This window comes from Myotis lucifugus, unplaced genomic scaffold, assembly GCF_000147115.1.
Source record: "Myotis lucifugus unplaced genomic scaffold, Myoluc2.0 scaffold_8, whole genome shotgun sequence".
NCBI classification, from domain to species: Eukaryota; Metazoa; Chordata; class Mammalia; order Chiroptera; family Vespertilionidae; genus Myotis; species Myotis lucifugus.
In genome coordinates this window covers 17,114,866-17,132,669 of record NW_005871056.1, presented here as the reverse complement: position 1 = coordinate 17,132,669, position 17,804 = coordinate 17,114,866, and the positions used below count along the sequence as shown (strand labels likewise).

At 42.1% G+C, this 17,804-nt stretch overlaps 1 protein-coding gene across 1 annotated transcript in view; it reads left to right on the top strand.

Moving 5' to 3' along the window:
* The window catches only part of GRM7 (glutamate metabotropic receptor 7), a 688,017-nt gene that overhangs the window by 459,763 nt on the left and 210,450 nt on the right, over nucleotides 1-17,804 (top strand). The gene's annotated exons all lie outside the window — the stretch shown is intronic.

The following is a 17,804-nucleotide window of genomic DNA, read 5'->3' as shown; positions in this document are numbered from 1 at the left end:
CCTTCAACCAAGAAAGCTACCCCATTCTTCAGTATTTTAAGACAATCACAATTTTTCTTGAAACCCAGTCCCAGGATCCCCAACCCTGAGAGCTAGACATTCTTCCTCCTGGTGGCGGCCTACTTTCCACTGGTAACAGATTTAACCTTGGCAGTGACCCATCCTGCTCCTGGGTTATCCGGGCGGCCACCCCCCAAGGATCATGCTGTTGTGCAAGTTTATTGACGGTGTAATCACATTCACAGGAAACACAAACTGCATTTGACAGGTACTAATGCCGTGCACGCTGCCCTATGGAAGAGCTACATTTTCACGTGGAGACGGTGCAGGCTACACACACAATGAAGGAACCTCTGCCAGGCAGCTCAGCACAGAGCCCTTGTCATCTGTGGGCAGAAGGGTCAGATGTGATTGTTTGTCAAGTGGGTTTATGTTCTGCCGCCTCCACATCACTTGTCATGCGTGTTCCACCTCAAGACTTGCAAGTGTATCCCCGACACAAAGACCCGTTTCGAGTATGACCTCTTTGGAAGGAACATTCTATTTTTGTGAAGATAACCAAGGTCAAGAGCAGAAGGAAAGTTACAGAGATGAAGTGGTCTCTGAAAAAGAGATTGAGGACGAAGAGTATTTAAGAACCATGGGTGTGGGCCGGAAAGCGCCCTGGGTTTGTGTTCTAAGGCTGCTCCTGAGAAGCCTGGGAGAGCTCAGGCATTCAGAAACCCAGGAAACCCTCTCCTCAACTTTGCAGTGGGAGTGGTAAGACTTTACACCAATAGTTGTTGTGGGGATTAAGTTAGAGATTTCAAGTAAAAGATCTCAAATCAAACTGGTACATAGTAATAGCTCATTAAACGGTTGTCTGTTCTGGGCTGCATGCAGCTACCTGTGAGGGTTTCGTGAAGACCAGATTGTCTTACATCAGTCCTAAGGAAAACCAGGATGCATGTAGAATTCTGACAGAAAAATAAAGCCAGAGGTTTCAATAAGTATATCATACGGACAGGAGTTCTTCACTGGGGTGCACATTGAACAGTGATGTACTGAGGTTTCAGAGTTTGCAGCAGGCAGGACACAACTTTATGCTGTGAATAGAATATGAACCCCAAGGCTTAAGGAATTGCAATGCCATCATGTAAGGCGTGTGTCCAAACATCATTAGGTCTTGACTTGCTCAACATCTCATGTCCCAGATTTTGTACCATTTTGTCCCTGATGTTCTGTGCCTTTATGTGATTAGTATAATCTCCAAGGTCTTTGCTCCCAAACTCCTCCTTTAAACTGAGAAGGAGGTTTTGAAGAATCTGGCAGCCCATAAAAATGATCACTCTGTCCGCCTGACCAGTGTTTTCCAGTGGTTAGAGCACCAGCCTGCACACGGAAGGGTCACAGGTTCGATTCCCAGTCAAGGGCACTTACCTGGGTTACAGGTTTGATCCCCAGCCTAGGTCAGGGCACGGGTGGAAGGCAACCAGTGTATCTCTCTCACATCAATGTTTCTGTCTCTCTTCCCCACCCTCCCTCCCTCCCTTCCACTCTCTCTAAAAAGTAATGGAATAAGTATCCTCAGGTGATGGTTAACAAAAAATGTTATCACTCTGTCATATCTCGTGGCTTGTGTAGAACATTTGTCTAACATTACTGTTTTGTCCAATGCTACTTTGTGATACTGATTCATCTGAGGTACTTCTTTACTGAAAAGAAGGAACTTACCATTTAGAAACCCATCATCCCATGAAGGGACCTTTTGCCTTTCAGAGATTGTTTTCCTTTTGAGATGACAGAGGATGATTAAGTTGGTGACTTTTTTTTTTAAGCCAATGTATTCCATTGCTAATGCTTTCAAGTCACACAGTAAGCAAATTCAGTTTTGATTTAAGTCCCTAATCAACCAAGGTTTACTGTGGAAAGTGTCAGGGTCTAAAGAGCACTCTCTGATAAATGCCTGCATTTTGGGAGGTCAGATTCTAAAACTGTGGTTTTCTTTACACCTCCCTTCTCAGAGCTAATAGTTTACTTAAAGGTCACTTTGTCGGTGGGCCCGAAAAAAGCCGGGGAATAAATGCTGTTAGTGAAAACCATGCATTTCTCAAGTTTGTTATTCTTACCTGGAACCCTGGCCCATATACATTTTTAATAGAACTATGAAGGCAAAGGTTTACATGCAAGTGAAGTGCTTTGAGAAAATATGTACAGAAAGAATTTATGACCATGCTAATTAGTTTTCCCTGTCATTTTATTATTCTATTCTAAATTGACCTTTAATTGTTATGTAGATACTGTGTTGTGACACCTAATTTATTCAACATGATCAGAGAATCCTGGTCAATAAGTTATGGATAAGTAATGGCCAACTCTTTGGTGCTGTAAGACTTTTTGAAGCCATTTTGATGAGAAACAATTTAAAATGCATTTCACACCTCTCTTAAACAGAGGTTTGACACTGATTATTTATAATTTAATCTCTGTGGAGTTCCTTTTTTGGGATTGTGTGTTAATATGATTCTTTGTTAAAATTTTTATTCTGAGTCATCTCTAAATTTAAAATATCTCAGTTGATGTTTTTCTTGTTACAATCACCCTTAAATCTTCCCCTGCTTCCCTCCTAGTTGGCTGGCTTCTGTGTGGGAATTGAAATTGCATGTACCAAGTTATTAAAAATGTCTATTCATTTAAAAATGAGTGTTAAGTATTAATCTCGGAATCATCACAGAAAGGCTAAGGTATATCATTTTGTGAGTTTAATATAGCATTTTATAGTAACTATTTGGGTGAGTTTACTAATAGAATTTCGATAGATAAGGTGCTAATTAATAGAGTATTCCCCAAATTAAAATGGTCTGATTGTCACATCTGAAGTACTCATTATTCTTGGAAATCTTTAAATTCTTTTTGGAACAAGAGTATTGAAAAAAAATCATATGTCCATTAAAAAAAAAGAAAGATTGTTATTAGTCATTGGATTCCCACATGTAATAGTCAAAAAAGGTTTTAGCGTAACATTAAATCATATTACAGTAATTGCCATGCTAATGCTGTGGCTTTGCTTTTAATTCACTTAGCTATGAAAGTTCATTTTGTTTTATTCTTTTAAAACCAATGACGTTCTCTTTATAGAGATATTTCAGAACAAAAAGGTGGCCTCTTTTCAATGGGGATCATATCACCAGCTTTGTCAATGATTCCACTGGATAAATTTGAGGGAAGATAAGGATTATAATGACAGTGCTGCCTCTAAGAGCAAGAACCCTGAGGCCTTTTCTCTGCTTATCTACTGCAGTAGGTGCCTGTCGGGCCATAAAACCGGTAGTGCAAAAAATATACAACTCCTGATTATTTTCTATAACTTCTCCATTTTTTGTTTTTCAAGGTTCCATTCCAACAGTTTGTAGAAACTTGGTCAGTCTTTTTAGAAACCTTTATTTCACCTGCTCAGTGTGGTTGAAGCATAGTTACAAAGGGCTGATTAAAGGCTAGGACATTGGAGGTATTTGTGGGGTCCACTTGCGCTGAGCCTGCTCAGTGTGGTTGAAGCATAGTTACAAAGGGCTGATTAAAGGCTAGGACATTGGAGGTATTTGTGGGGTCCACTTGCGCTGAGCCTTTGGCATTTCTCCATGACTTCCTGTTGTCTGCCAATCCATCCCTGGGAATGGCCTTGTCTATCTATGCCTCTCCTGAGCAGTGAGATGTCAAGGTGACCACAGCAGGCAGTCTTGCTTCTGGTCTCATGGTTTCTTCAGGTTCAGCTCTGATTCTGACTACTTTCACAGGCCTCCTCTGACCATGGTGGGAGGTTGCCTAACCGAGGACCCTTTTCAGGGGCATTCACCAGCATTTCACTTTGATGCTTCCCTCAGCCTCTCCCTGCTCATCCTCTTCCTTTCCTCAATGTCTTTATCAGGAGCTGGGGGAGGAGACTAACTTAGATCCAATCATATCCTTCCAAGTCTTTTGTATATGGCCTTCACTGCATGTCCTGAATCTTTCAGCACTCAACTTCCAAAGCTCAGAGATGAGTACTAACCACATAAAACTCAAAAGTCAGTCTTCTTTTTCTGTTCGGTTATATTCTTTCCTAAAGCAATGAATTGGAGCACTGTGGCTTCCAAGGTTGTGGGATAGAGCCACATTATTTACATGTACACATATGAGAATATGCAATATTGTGTCATTAAGATGACATCCTAATATATAAGACTATTCCCATTCAAAACTATGTGAACACAACCAAAGTTCAATACTATATGAACACAACCATAGAAGGCAGGCCGGTGCTTGTCTTTACTACATAGTACAAATGTGGCACTAAACATTGTGCCCAAGGTAGCGGCGGGCTATCTTCACCTTAGAGATGAACCCTGCAGTAAATGAACTCTTTCTGCCACCAACCCTACAGAGTTTAAAAAGTGGTCTCCACTGCAAACAGGCCATGTTTCCACAAAGTCCTCAAACCCCACGGCACAGCAAGGCCCCTCCAGGAGCTGTGTTTAATTCTGTGCACAATCTATCCAGGTACTAGAACCCCAAGTTGAAATCCCAGGGGCGTCCATGCAAAACTGTTCCATAAATGCTAGAAGCCATAATTACTTGAACTGTATGCCATTTCTTTCTCATTAACTCTAACAGGCAGTGGCTTAAAAAAAAAGGGAGTGAAGGCCTTTCCATTATCGGGAAGTCTATCAGGCCGGGCAGTTAATGAGAAGGAATTCCTACATGAGGGGAATGAATGCATATGTGTCTTCTCAGCAGCAGTCCTTGTAAACAGAGTGCCTCTCGTAAGCGATGTGAGTGTTATAAATTGGATGCCTCGTGCATTTGTAGGTGTGAGAAAGGGCTGCTGAATGGCTTATCCAGGGCCATCAAGCGAGACAGAATGGAACAGAGCTTTCCTCAGCAAGAGCTTCTGGTTATACAGGTCTCCGTTTTTAACCTTTTCCTCCTGCAAAGAGAAATGGGGACACTGAAAGCATTTTGGGTGTTTACAGTGTGTGCAGCGGCATATTCATTTTTCTGGAGAATAAAACTGTGCTCACAGGATAAATATCTACCATATATAAACCCAGATAAGAACTTTCTAGGGCTCCTTCTAACTCTCACTATTTCCAATAGCAGTAGATCAAGTATGTGGGTGAACACATGGGAAGGTTTCCCATTTCCTCATCCTCAAATGATATTTATTATGTATCATTTACGGTCCTGGGAGAAGGTAGCTCTGAGGGGACTGAAAGCAGAGCTGCTGTGATGGAGAAGCAGTAGTCAAGCTGCCTGCTGAAGGTGCCCTGGGCGGACTCATGAAAGCAGTTCCGGCTTGAAGAGTCAGAGGGCCTAGGTTTGGACCCCAGCTCTTTCACTTCCTGCCTCACCTGGGCAGGCTACTGAAACATGCTTAGTCCCTGATTTCCCCACCTGTAAAATGGGATAACGACAGTCCCCACAGCACATGGTCATTAGAGAGGATTAAGTGGGAGTGTGCCCTGTGGAAATAGTGAGTGCTCAGTGGGTTCAGTGGTTGTTGGTGGTGGGACTTCTGTTACCTTTGGCCTTTGAAAAAACAAAAACAAAAAAGAGAACCCCCTCCATGGCTCAGACTGCCTGGCCTTCCTTTATTTTTATCTCTAATCTTGTCCTCTCTTTCGTTTAAAAGTTCTTGCCTGTATAGTGATATCAGTACACTTCTATGAGTCGGGATATCACCCAGTTTGATGCCCATATCAACCCTGTGAAATAGACAAAGCCGGTATCATACCCCTTTAACAGATTCAAACAGGACAAAGCTGAACTCTGGGGAAATTCTGTGACTTATCAGAGAACATAGCTACTAATGAGGAAACTAGAATAAGCCCATCAGCTGATGGCACGCATTCATTGTCTCATGCATTCTGTCGTGCTCTGTGCACTTAACAGATGTGGTTGACTAGCTAGGCCAGTGTCTGTGCTGGACTTGAGAACACAGGCAAGGTTTTGCTTTCAAGGAACTTCCATTCCAGGATGGAAGGCAAACAGAACCATAGAAAGATAAATCAAATCATTACAAATTGAGATTAGTACTGTGAAAGAAGTAAGAGGCTGAACTAGAAAACAAGAGCACAGAATTACTCTAGGAAGTTGGTCGGCAGAGATTACAATAGCCTGACTGTCTGGTCCCATTGTACAGATGAGGAAACCGTGGCTCAGATGAATCAACCAAAAGGTAAATACTACTGATTTCTCCCCAGGCTCTTTCTCCTCTTGGTGGCTTTCTGAGACGGAGAAAATCAGACATGAATAGGCCCTTTCTCATTTGGGGGAAACTTCATGGTTTCATTTACATAGCCATTCCCTCACCTGGCGACACTCGGCCACCTGAGTGGCCTGAGAAGGACATAATTGATAACGATCCAGCATTGATCCTTGGGTCCTCACTTATCAACAGCTGCAGTGAGCCAGAGAATCGACCTCCTTTCTTTTCTTCTCTCCTAAACTCAAAATAGGGCAATATTTTCCAGTTACTCTCAAACTTTCCTAAATTGATGAAAAACTGGTAGCTTGTACAAAGAGCAAAGACACAGGATTAAAATGCCTCGTCTCACAGGCAGCATAATTAGACAACAGGGAATTGCAGCCGCAACTAGAAACTTTTCTGTTTTTCATCCCGTGGGACTTTGTCCTTTTAGGATGGGACGGACAAACGTGCCTGCAGCCCTGTCAAAGCCAATGATAGGGACTGAGGGAGTGAGAAACCCAGGCAGCACGAAATAATGCCTCTAAGGAAGAGCTTCCCAATATTGGAGGAACCGTTAGAAACCGAGCTTCCCAAGTGGTCCAGTGTTCTGGCAGAAGTGGGCAACTTACCATGGGAGAGAATTGTTGAATGACAAGACGCCATTGCATTTTCATTTGAGAAAAACTGCAACTATCACGAGTAAGTTTCAGACAAGTTTGTAACAAAAGGTTACACTTCAGAATTCAATTTAAAAAAGGAAACACACAAATATAAAAAGAAAACTACGCCAAGAGCCAAGCTGAAGCCGTTCCCTTGATGTGAAAACAAGTGTACAGAAATCGTTGGGCTAAATAATTAGTGGACTTCTAACGTCTGACAGCCTGGCTGTTAACGGGACTGCTACATAAACCATGCCTCCAGCACAGGCTGTATATTTCAACAGATCCTCTTTCCTTGGACAAGCTGTGAGATTGCAGAAGTGTCAGTGAATTTCAAGAACGTTTCAAAGCCTAAATGGGTGGTATTTTTAGCACACAGAACTAACTGTGTCACTCTCTATATTTAAGACATTGTAATGGTCATATCTGTTTGAAGGAAGACGCGTGGCTTCTGGGGCCCCCATGGCCGGGGTCCATCTCAGACTGCTGGGCTCTCACCTTTGTTTCCTTCTTCGTATAAAGGCACCTGGGCTCTCCCTCCCACAGGAACAGGCATGTGCTGTGCTGTTTCCTCTGCCTGCGATTCCCTTTCCTCAGTACAGCTTTCGACTAATTAATCGTCATCTTCACATCTCAGTGTCGCCTCTGCTGATGACCCCCAGGATCTGGGTCAGATTCTTTGCTATCTAGTCTCCCACCTCCCGTGCCTTCTGCTGCACTTGCCTCGGTTTGTGCTGCTGCCCTCATTAGTGGGAGAACGTGGGGAACCTCTGCCTCCTGTATATAGCTGCACGCTCAGTGCTGCCGGGCCTCAGTTCCCTGCTTACGTGCCCAGCCTCAGTGCAGGTCGGGCGTGGAGCAGGAGCTTCACAAGTAGTTGAGAATTTTACTTGGCGTGCTTACCGCAAACATCTGCTTTGCATAACACATTATTTGCGATGAATCAAATTGGGGAGGAGGGGCAGGTGCGGTGTGCCTATGTTTTCCTGACGTGCCCAGCTTGCTGAACTTGAGTTTCTTCCAGAAATTCACCCCATGGGTTGAATCAGGGCTTCGTAGGATGTACTGGGCTGCACATGTTAAATGTTTCCTAAGCCCATTATGTTGACACACAAAGAAATAGCTCTTATTCGAGTTGACAAGTGTTCATTTTAAGTAAAAATGTGGTAATCCCCAAATCCAATGAACTGGAATATATCAGCCATTCCTTCCTGTAAAAATAGAAAAATTCACAGGGATGGAGGACTAGGGAACATATTGTCCGCCCCCCCCCCCCCCCCCCACATTGATCACTGTTATTCCCAGAGCTGAAGAATTGCTGCATTTTATAAGCTATGAGGAAGAAATCAGATGCAGGGCTAAAACCATAGCAATAAAAATAATAAAACAGTCCATGCTTATTAGGTACTTTCTGACATGGCACTGTTTCATCCTGTAATCAAGTAGGTATATATTAAGACATATAAAACCTCCTGCTCTTTCCTTCTTTTGGGTGATGAATTTTTAGCAGTCGTTAGGAGTAGGAAAGAACAAAACTCCTGAAATCAATTTTGTTCACTGCCCCATTCTGGCTGTGAAGCCTAGCATAGAGACTAGCATTTCTGTGCCCCTTTCCTAATTTGTAAAATGTTAATAACCTAATGGAGTTTTGTGTTTTGAGGAGAAGCCCTCAATGAGTTAAGGCATGTAAAGTGCTTAGTACATTGCCTATTTTTATCCTTACAGCTTCACAGTACAGTATTTCGGACAATTGAAGTGTATTGTTAAATTGTTTTCGGAAAGGACTATACAAATGTATTCAGCCCTGGCAGACCTACTGGAATGCTGCCTCTGTTTTGATTTGCATTTCTTAGAAAGCTGGCGAGATTGAGTAATTTTTCTGTATGCTTGGGTACTAACTTATCTTTATCATGAGACGTACTTTAGAGCCTTTAAATTGTGTTCATATCCCCTGTGTCATCTGATCCATCTGATCATCCCTACAATTCAGCAGAGCCAGCAGAGCTGATGACATTACAGTCTCCTGGAGAGAAAGATAAAAGCCAACTTCCTGGACATTTAAGTGGCTTGCCCAGAGTTACTTGGCTGGTGCCTAGCAGAGCTGGGATTTGAACCACTGGGCAGTGTGTTTTACCCTTGTAAACAGTGATTTATAAAAGTGGCACCTCCTGGCATGTAAGGATTACCATCATATTTATATTATACTAGAGGCCTGGTGCATGAATTTGTACCCAGGTGGGGTCTCTCAACCTGGCCGGTGATCAAGGCCTAATGGGCGGCCGGCCGGCCAAGGAAGGGACCCCTGGAGGTTGGCCAGCCAGAGGGAGGGGCTGCGGAAGGTTGGCTGTGGGAGCGCACTGACCACCAGGGGGCAGACGCTAAGCAGGAGCTGCCCCCTGGTGGTCAGTGCGCATCAAAGTGACTGGTCAACCAGTCATTCTGGTTGTTCAGTCATAATGGTCGCTTAGGCTTTAATATATATGTATATATAGATAGATTTATTTATAATGAACACAAAGTAAGTAAGTAAATAAATAAATAGGCCCTAACTTTGTCCTATGACAATTTTAAGCCCTTAGGAAAATATAATTTAAACATCTTATAAGCTGTATTTGGGAATCAGAATCTCTGTAATTTGGTCACCATTACCCTACTACTTCTGGTTCACACAGCTGGATGTATCCATCAGAGTCCAAGCAGGAAAGAGTGGCTCATTCAAACTGGAATATTTTAAGTGTTTCATAAAGAGACTATCTGCAACGTATCATAGGTGTTCCTTGAGGTAACAAAGGATAGTGTAGTGCCCCTGACCTAGTAACACAGAGAACCATGATCACCCCCAGACTGGAAGTGCACGCAGGGGCAGGAGAGGGAGGTACCACAATCCTGATGGAATAGCTGCTAAAAGAGGCTACTGATGAGCAGAGAACCAGACCAGTAAATATTAAGACCAAACCATCCTCCGGCCTTCCAATCTCCTGCCTGTGACTTCCATGGGCCCAAACCAACTGGATATCAAAAGGCAAGAGTTCTTGGATTTTGTCTATCCAAGTGAGCTCCTTGGGGCGTAGAGAAAGGTGATGAGTGGGTCTGGGAGACAGTCTATCCAGGGCAGGCGTCCTCGACAGGCAAGGTCTTGAGAGTGGGAAGGGCACAGGTTTATTTCCTTTTAGACATGAGCATCTGGCCAGAAAGGTTAAGAAGGCAATTTAGTACATATGTCTACAACTCGGAAGTCAGAATACACTTGTTAGTAGATGATAGCATCAGTAGAATGATGGCTGCTATCACTATGAACGACCAGGTTCCCTAAGGTTCCCTAAGCTCTAGGTTCCTCTCCTGTGGCACAGCCCATGATGTAACTTGGTCCTCTTTCTGTCACCTTGTGTGATTTAGGAGTTGGGGAACCAGAGCCTGAAAATGCTGATGTTCTGACTACTACTATTTCTGTGAGAAATAAAGCCCTTGTCTCTGACCCATGAGTCTCATGTCTCCTGGCAACATCCATGAACCTGTGGCAGGATAATATGTAGGCTTGCAGGTATGGTAAAACCTCAGACCCTTCACAGTTCTTGACAAACGGGTCAAGACCCACAGGGGTAAGACTCAATGGAGAAGGTTTTTACAAGGGAGAAAAATAATTTATAGGATGCGAATTGTATTGGGTTATGCAAGGAAAGAAAATATCTCCACTTAAAAGATCTGCAGGGTTAAGCAGTGTTCTCAGGAAACATCAGTGTTTTAGTTAAGTTAGGAAGTATGTTTGGATTAAGGAATGATCATTGTGGATTAGAAGTTCCAGAGACCCCAAAGGACTTGTCAAAAGGAGATGAATGAGCAAGGAAGTTAACATAAGGGGGTAAGAGCTTGGCAAGTCGAGGATGATCAGAGAGGCTTGTCCCATGGGCAGTGTCCAGCGAAGGTTGGATGGGAGGCATGAAAGATTTAGTTCTGAGAATGGTCTGGAAGAGGATGGTCACTTGAGCCTATGAAGGTTCAGGTGAGCTTTGGAAATGAAGCCTAGGGGTGAAACTACCAATCCCAGGAGCGGTTAGGTAAACATTGACCTTGATTTTGGTAGTCTGTTTCTGACTGTGTGCTTGGAAGCAATGTAAGTGATACAATTTCTAGCCACACGGGGAGAATTATGTTTCTCTTTCATAATGAGTATTTTTTTATAGATGAAGAAACAAGTTTAGAGATGTTATATAACTTCTTTTTAGTCACAAGCATAATGTACACAGAGGCAGAATTTCAACCCAGGTTTGTCTGCTACCAGCCTCCATGCTCCAAGATCTTTTCCGTGGGCAGTGGTTGAGTTCATTACAGGAGAGATAAAAATGCCATCACATTTTGGTTTTAAAATGTTGAGATTTTTGAAGGACTTTCTCCCAATTAAATCATATTGGCAACATAAGCCTTTATTTTTCTTCCTCAGGTAGCAGGATATGGCTAGTTGCTCTTCAGGCAAATTATCAAGTGTGTTCTGACTGGTGAACTGTCAGTTTCTACCTTCTGGTTAGGAGCTGTTAAGATTTTTTTCCTTGTCAGGATAGCTGTTCTATTTTTCTTAACACAGGTGGAATGTGACATTTCTAGGAAGTGAAGAGTCTTTAGAAACTCTTGAGAATCCCATCAACTACATTTCTCATCATTTATGAATATTGTTAGGACTCAATAGGAAGGAACCTATCTTTTTTATTTTTGAGTGACCACAACTAAATGGTCAAAAGTGTAGGTGAAGAGGTATGTATTCATCTGCATGTTTTAGTGTAAAATTAATCTCAACTTAAAAAAAAAACCTAACAGGATATTCTTTTCACCTTTACTTGAATAACTTAGTGGAAATCAGTGGAAGCAATGATAAGTAGAGTCTTTAGCCACATAACAACCCAGTTGAAGAAAATAATCCGAAATATCATGGTTTGGTGTGTTGCCATTTTCTCTCAATCTCAGCCTACAATCATCTGGTCACCTGAATTAAACTCTCCATCTCAGCCGCCAGCTATCCAGGGTGAAGGATTGCAACCTTTCTTTTCTAATCACTTACAGAAGCTACTTGCTCCTTTATCTTCCTTTCTAGTATATTCATTCATTCTTTCAACCTTCATTAGACATGCATTTACTGGATATCCATTATATTCCAGGCCCTGTTTTGGGTTCTGGGCATAAAGCAATGTTTAAGACTGAGACTTGCCTCTGGGGATGGATATATATATATATATATATATATATATATATATATATATATATACCCTTTTTTCTTTAGTCACTAGAACTAGATATGCAACTCAACTGGAGCTAAACAATGGCCTTTTCTATGAGATTTCATTGGTGATTATTCTGAGAAGTCCTTTCAAACCATCCAGTGGGATGAATTCCCTTATGCCTTTTCTCTGCGTCTCAGGAAGCAAAGGGTCCTGGTGCCAGTGAACAAAATCATTCCAACCCACGATAAGCCTGCTAGGAAGAGACATTAGACCATGGGAGTCAAAGACCCCGCCCATATGCCATAGCATCTACAGTATGTGTGCCCCTTCATAAATGCACAGAAACAGAATAACCTTTCTGTGAGACCTGACATGAGAGATAGAATCTGCTTTTCCATAACAGCATCTGACCAGAGCTGTGGCGTGTGGGAGCATAAAAGGGTTCCATGTTTGTATCTGTAGCCCGATGGGTGTCAGGCGCATAGTAGGTGTCACTTAAATACAACTAACTTCATCTTTACTGCCTCCCTTCCTATTTCCCTTTTCCTTAATCTCAATATTCTTCTTTTTGTGTATGTGTTTTTTTTGTTTTGTTCCTTATCTTCATACTCTTTTTTTCCCCCTCTTCTTTTATTTGCAGTATTATAGTGAGATCTTTCAAACAAACTCAAAAGCCAAAAGCCGAGAGAACAGTATGATGAATCCCCATGTATCCATCACTGAACCACACAGCACTCAATATGTGGCCAATTTATTTTCACATATGGCCACTTCTTTTTCTCTCACTACTGGCCAATTTAAAGTCCACATTAATATTTATATTTTTTAATACTACAGTATACATCTCTAAGAGATAAGTGCTTTTAAAATATGCAACACAAACACACACAAACCAAACAAACATTTGCTTATCATCAAATAGTCTCTGACTTTTCTCATGAATATGTTTTTACTGTTGGTTTTCTCACATGTGGATCTAAAAGTGCAAACACAACATTTTCGATATATCTAAGTCTTTATAATCTAAAAATGTTCCTCTTTATTTTTACCTTGTCAATTGTTTGTTAAAGAAAACAGCTTTTACTATTTCTGTAGAATGTCTCACTTTTGGATTTTGCTGTGTACATCTCTGAAATGTTGATTTACATGTTTCTTATTTTCTGTGTTTCCTGTAAATTAGTCTATAGATCCCAAAGCTTGATCAGATTCAGGACTGACTCTCTCTCTCTCTCTCTCTCTCTCTCTCTCTCTCTCTCACACACACACACACACACACACACACACACACACACACACACTACCTTTTTCTGAATCAAGTTACTTGCTAATGTCTAAAGCCAGAGGAGGAGGAAAAGGATGGGGGAGGGGGAGCAGTAGGAAAAGACTAGATAATGGTTCCAGTGTTGTCACTTTGGTCTGTTCACTATAAAATTCCCACCAGCCTTTCCACTCACGGTTTCAGCAGCTACTACTGGTGATTGCACAGACCAATTACTACATCTGGCATCTCAGTGCATTTTGGATAAATCATTCTGTTAATATTCTGAAAATTCCAATTGAATACTACTCCTGGGATGGCAGAAACAGAATTTTTAGAGGCCAGCACCCCATTTGAAAGGGGTTTGGGCTGAAGAATGGGTTAAGAGGATAGGCATCTATAGCAGTATTATTTTTATTTCATCGTTATTAAATTTTTATTGTTAGTTCTGGAAAGAATGCTTCGCCAACGATTTTACAGTTTGCATAGAAGACGCAACCAACACTGTAGAAGTAGAAATTTGGCTTAAGAAATCAGAGGAGAGAAAGTCTGTGAGAAATGGAAATGGAATTGATGCACTGCTTTAAGAAAACACATCTTTTTCTTGTTTCCTTGTGGGGTTCAGAGGCGCTGTTCTTATCTTTGCCAAGCTGGCTGGCATTGCCTACAACAGACTACGGTTGGTCTTGGTTGAGTCTCTCTGAACCCCTTCCACACTTCTGGGGGCTGTAAACATTGGGGCTGAGACATTCCCCTGTGCATTGTGTGAAACCTACCCCACCCCACCCTACCCCACCCCACCCTGCCCTATCTCAGTCAGGTTTACAGTCTGCATACTACCCTTGCTTGCACTTAACCTGGAAATTGAACATGCATTAGCAGAAGAAAACAGTTTTAAGTAACACTTAAGTAGCTCTCCAGGAAGCATCCGGCATGGAAAATGACTAGAAAGGAGGGTTTGTGGCTAGACATTGTTTTCCTCCCTTGCTAGAACTATTTTTTGAATTTATAATGGAATATTCCATGAGTATATTAGGATATTAAGGGTTCCATTGCAACTAAATTTTGGCCATCAAGGTAGAGCAGCGATTTTCAACCAGTGTGCTGCAAGAAGTTATAAAACATGTGATAACCTATTTAGTCAGGGACACTGACCCCGTCTCCCTTAGATTGGCAAATAAATAAATAAGTGACAACAGCCAACACAACAATAACCATCCAGTGTGAATGGATCAAAATTATATCTATTTTTGTCATATCTGCAAAAACTTGAATAGATTTTCAGGTGTGCCCCAGACTTTCGGTAGTTAGTTTATGTGTGCCATGAGATGAAAAAGGCTGAAAATCGCCGAGGTAGAGAATCAGTTGGTAAGTCATCTGGCATTTTTGCTTTGTTTTCTTTGTTCTTCGGCCAGCCTTTCGCTGATTTTTCTGGGTATTAACTTTTCCACTGGAGGGGAGAGGCCAGGGAAGAAACCATCCATTTCCTCCTTGCAGTGGGAATAAGAGGATGTAAAAATCAGGATTAGCATGAATTTTGAGATTATTTTTGGCTCTAAACGTATGTTGGAAATAAAACGAAGAGGAAAGTATCCCAGTTATTGCTTTCCATGTGCGGTCCTGGTAGGAACCATTTACCTAAGTGTCTATAATGCATAGTAAAGTAACAGAGAGGCAGGGAATGGCTGGCCAATGGAAGAAACAATACCTCCCCAAGTGAGAGTTATGAGGGTTAAAATTAAACTGTGACGAGTGCTTGGCACAGAACCGGGTGCACAGAAAATGTGCCTGACCACATGCTGCCCACAGCACTATGGCCATGGACGCCCTCATTCTTTTTGGAGCCAGTCATCCCACTGAACTCTCACTGGGCCGCACAAATAGAGGCATGGCAACACTACGGGTGTTTTTCTTTCTTAATCGTCACCCGAGGGTACTTTTTTCCATTGATTCTTAGAGAGAGTGGAAGGGAGGAGGAGAAACAGTGAGAGAAACATTGATATGAGAGACACATTGATCGGTTACCTCCCACATGTGCCCCTACTGGGGTGGGGAACCTGCAACCCAGGTATGTGCCCTTGACCAGGAATTGAACCTAAGATCCTTCCATCTTTGGGTCAACTCTCTAACCACTGTGTAAAACTAGCTAGGTCTACTACAGGCTTTTGGCTCAACACAGGTCTTCTGACTTTCCTTCTACTGATACTCCTTGCAGGCCACGGGTTGTTTCTCTGAGATTCTATAAGTGTGGTCGCTGTAAGAGATGGCAACACAGTCAATTTCTATGAACACATGACCTTATTTTACTATTAACATTCATCTTATAAAGATAAATGTATACTCAGAAGAAATAAAGGTTATCAAGAAAATGGAGTTATTTATTAAGTTATGGGAGGGACTGCAGTTGCATCTTAGTAAGGCTTGCCGGGTGACCTTGGCTTTTTTCAGAGTCCTGCCATGTTGCCCTAGCCCTCCATGATGTCCAACCTGCTGGCCTCGCATCCTCTTTACCCAAGATCTATCCGTTTTGTCACAAACCAAATATGTCCTGACTCTATCCTCAAATCTCCTGTGGCACATTCTTGTCCTGTTTATTAGGGGTATTTGTCATTGGCAGTAGATTCCAATTATTAGTATTTGAGTTCATTATATACAGCAATACTCAGAACTTCAGCCGTAAGAAGTACTTAAGATTGAGGCTTTATGTTAACTAACGTAAAATGTGTTGAATGCAAGGTTTGGAAGCACAGTCAGCACAAGCATGCCTGATTTCACAGAGGTCTTCCCAGTGCACATGGCTTCAATTCATACATGAAATCCAAACAAAACGCACAAATGTTCACTCCTTGGCAACAGAAGGCGAGCACTGGGCCAGTTCACATCTGCTGACCCTTTCTGGTATGTTTTCCAGTCTGCATTAGCACACCTTCCCGTGTGTCTCCTGCCCAGCTCCCATCCTGTCTTTTGGTGTCCACATTGAAATATGAATATAAATATTTAAAATCCATATTTCCTTGCATTTTCTATGCCTTCCACCACCCCCTCCCCCGAGTAGTGGTCTAAGGCATGCATTCTGAGAAAGCAGTATGTTAAAATGGGCAAGTTAAGCAGGTCCTTCCAACCGAATGAGCACTAGCAATCCCGGTAGTGAAAGTTTATGGGTCATTCTTATGTAGTGCAGCTGACAGTGTAGTCAACAGAAGGTTAAAAGACTGGACTCTTTGGGTAAAAATAACAATGGAGCAGAAAATCAGGAGACTTCAGAGGGCAAGCTTCTTTGCATGCTGACGTAAAAGATAATGCTTCAGAGTTCACCTCATTTTACCTCAACCTCGGACTCTTTGCTGAGACATGTGATGAAAAGGGAGGCCTTTTATCCAAGGAGAGAATGTAATGACACCTCAGTTAGTCAGGAAAATGGAAAGGATGATCTATCCACTGAGAATTAAAGGGAAAAGTTATTTTTTCCTACTTCAACTTATGTTAAATATATTTTTGAACTTTTTACTTTATTTTTCCCGTCAACATTTACCCCCCTTACACCATCTTCCACTCCCCCCTCACCTTCCTCTCAATGCCACCACAATCACCATGCTTTATATTTTTATATATGTTTTTATTGAATTTTTTAGAGAGAGAGGAAGGGAGAGAGAAAAAACACATCCATCAACTGCCTCCCTCAGGGATCAAGCCCAAAACCCGGGCATGGGCCTTGACCTGGAATCGAACTAAGGACCTCTTGGTGCACAGAGGAAACTCGCCCAACGGAACCACACAGGAGGCCAGGGCATCGCCACACTTTAAAACTGCATTTCACTTTTCATTTTGGTTGTGGGGGAGGCATGCTTAATGCTTGTCCGTTAGAATGTTATCAAGTGGTGTATGGATAAGAAGTGTAGTGTTCAAAGAATTTGGAAAATATTTGGCAACTCACAGATCAATTGTATCTTCATATCTCTAACACATTTTTATTCTGCTGTCATTTTTATGCTGTGTGATTTCCTCAGGACCAAAAAGTGATTAGAGTAACTGCAGAGGGTGTGTGTGTGTGTGTATGTGTGTGTGTGTGTGCGTGCGTGTGTGTGTTGCTTTTGATACAATTGAGCCCATCTTTTTATTTTTTAAAGCAAATAAAGTTTTTCAGGAGCTCCCAACTAAACTCCTTTCTTCCATCTCACTGGTTTGAATTAGATACCATGCCTGTTCCTAAATTAGCCCTTGGGGAGGAAATCGGATTGGCTTGAACAAACAGAATTGACTCAGTGAGGCTCAAGAGAAGTCCAGAACCGCTCACCCCTTCAGTAGGCCACCAACATCTAGAGAATAGAGTTCTGTTAGGGGAGGAGGGGAGGTGGTAAATGAGTAACCAGAAACTCTCAGAAAGGGACAGACAGTTGTGTCTGCTACAGCAGGGGAAGTAACTTTAAACTTTTTTTTTTAATGAACTGGCCACTTCTGATTTTCTTGATATA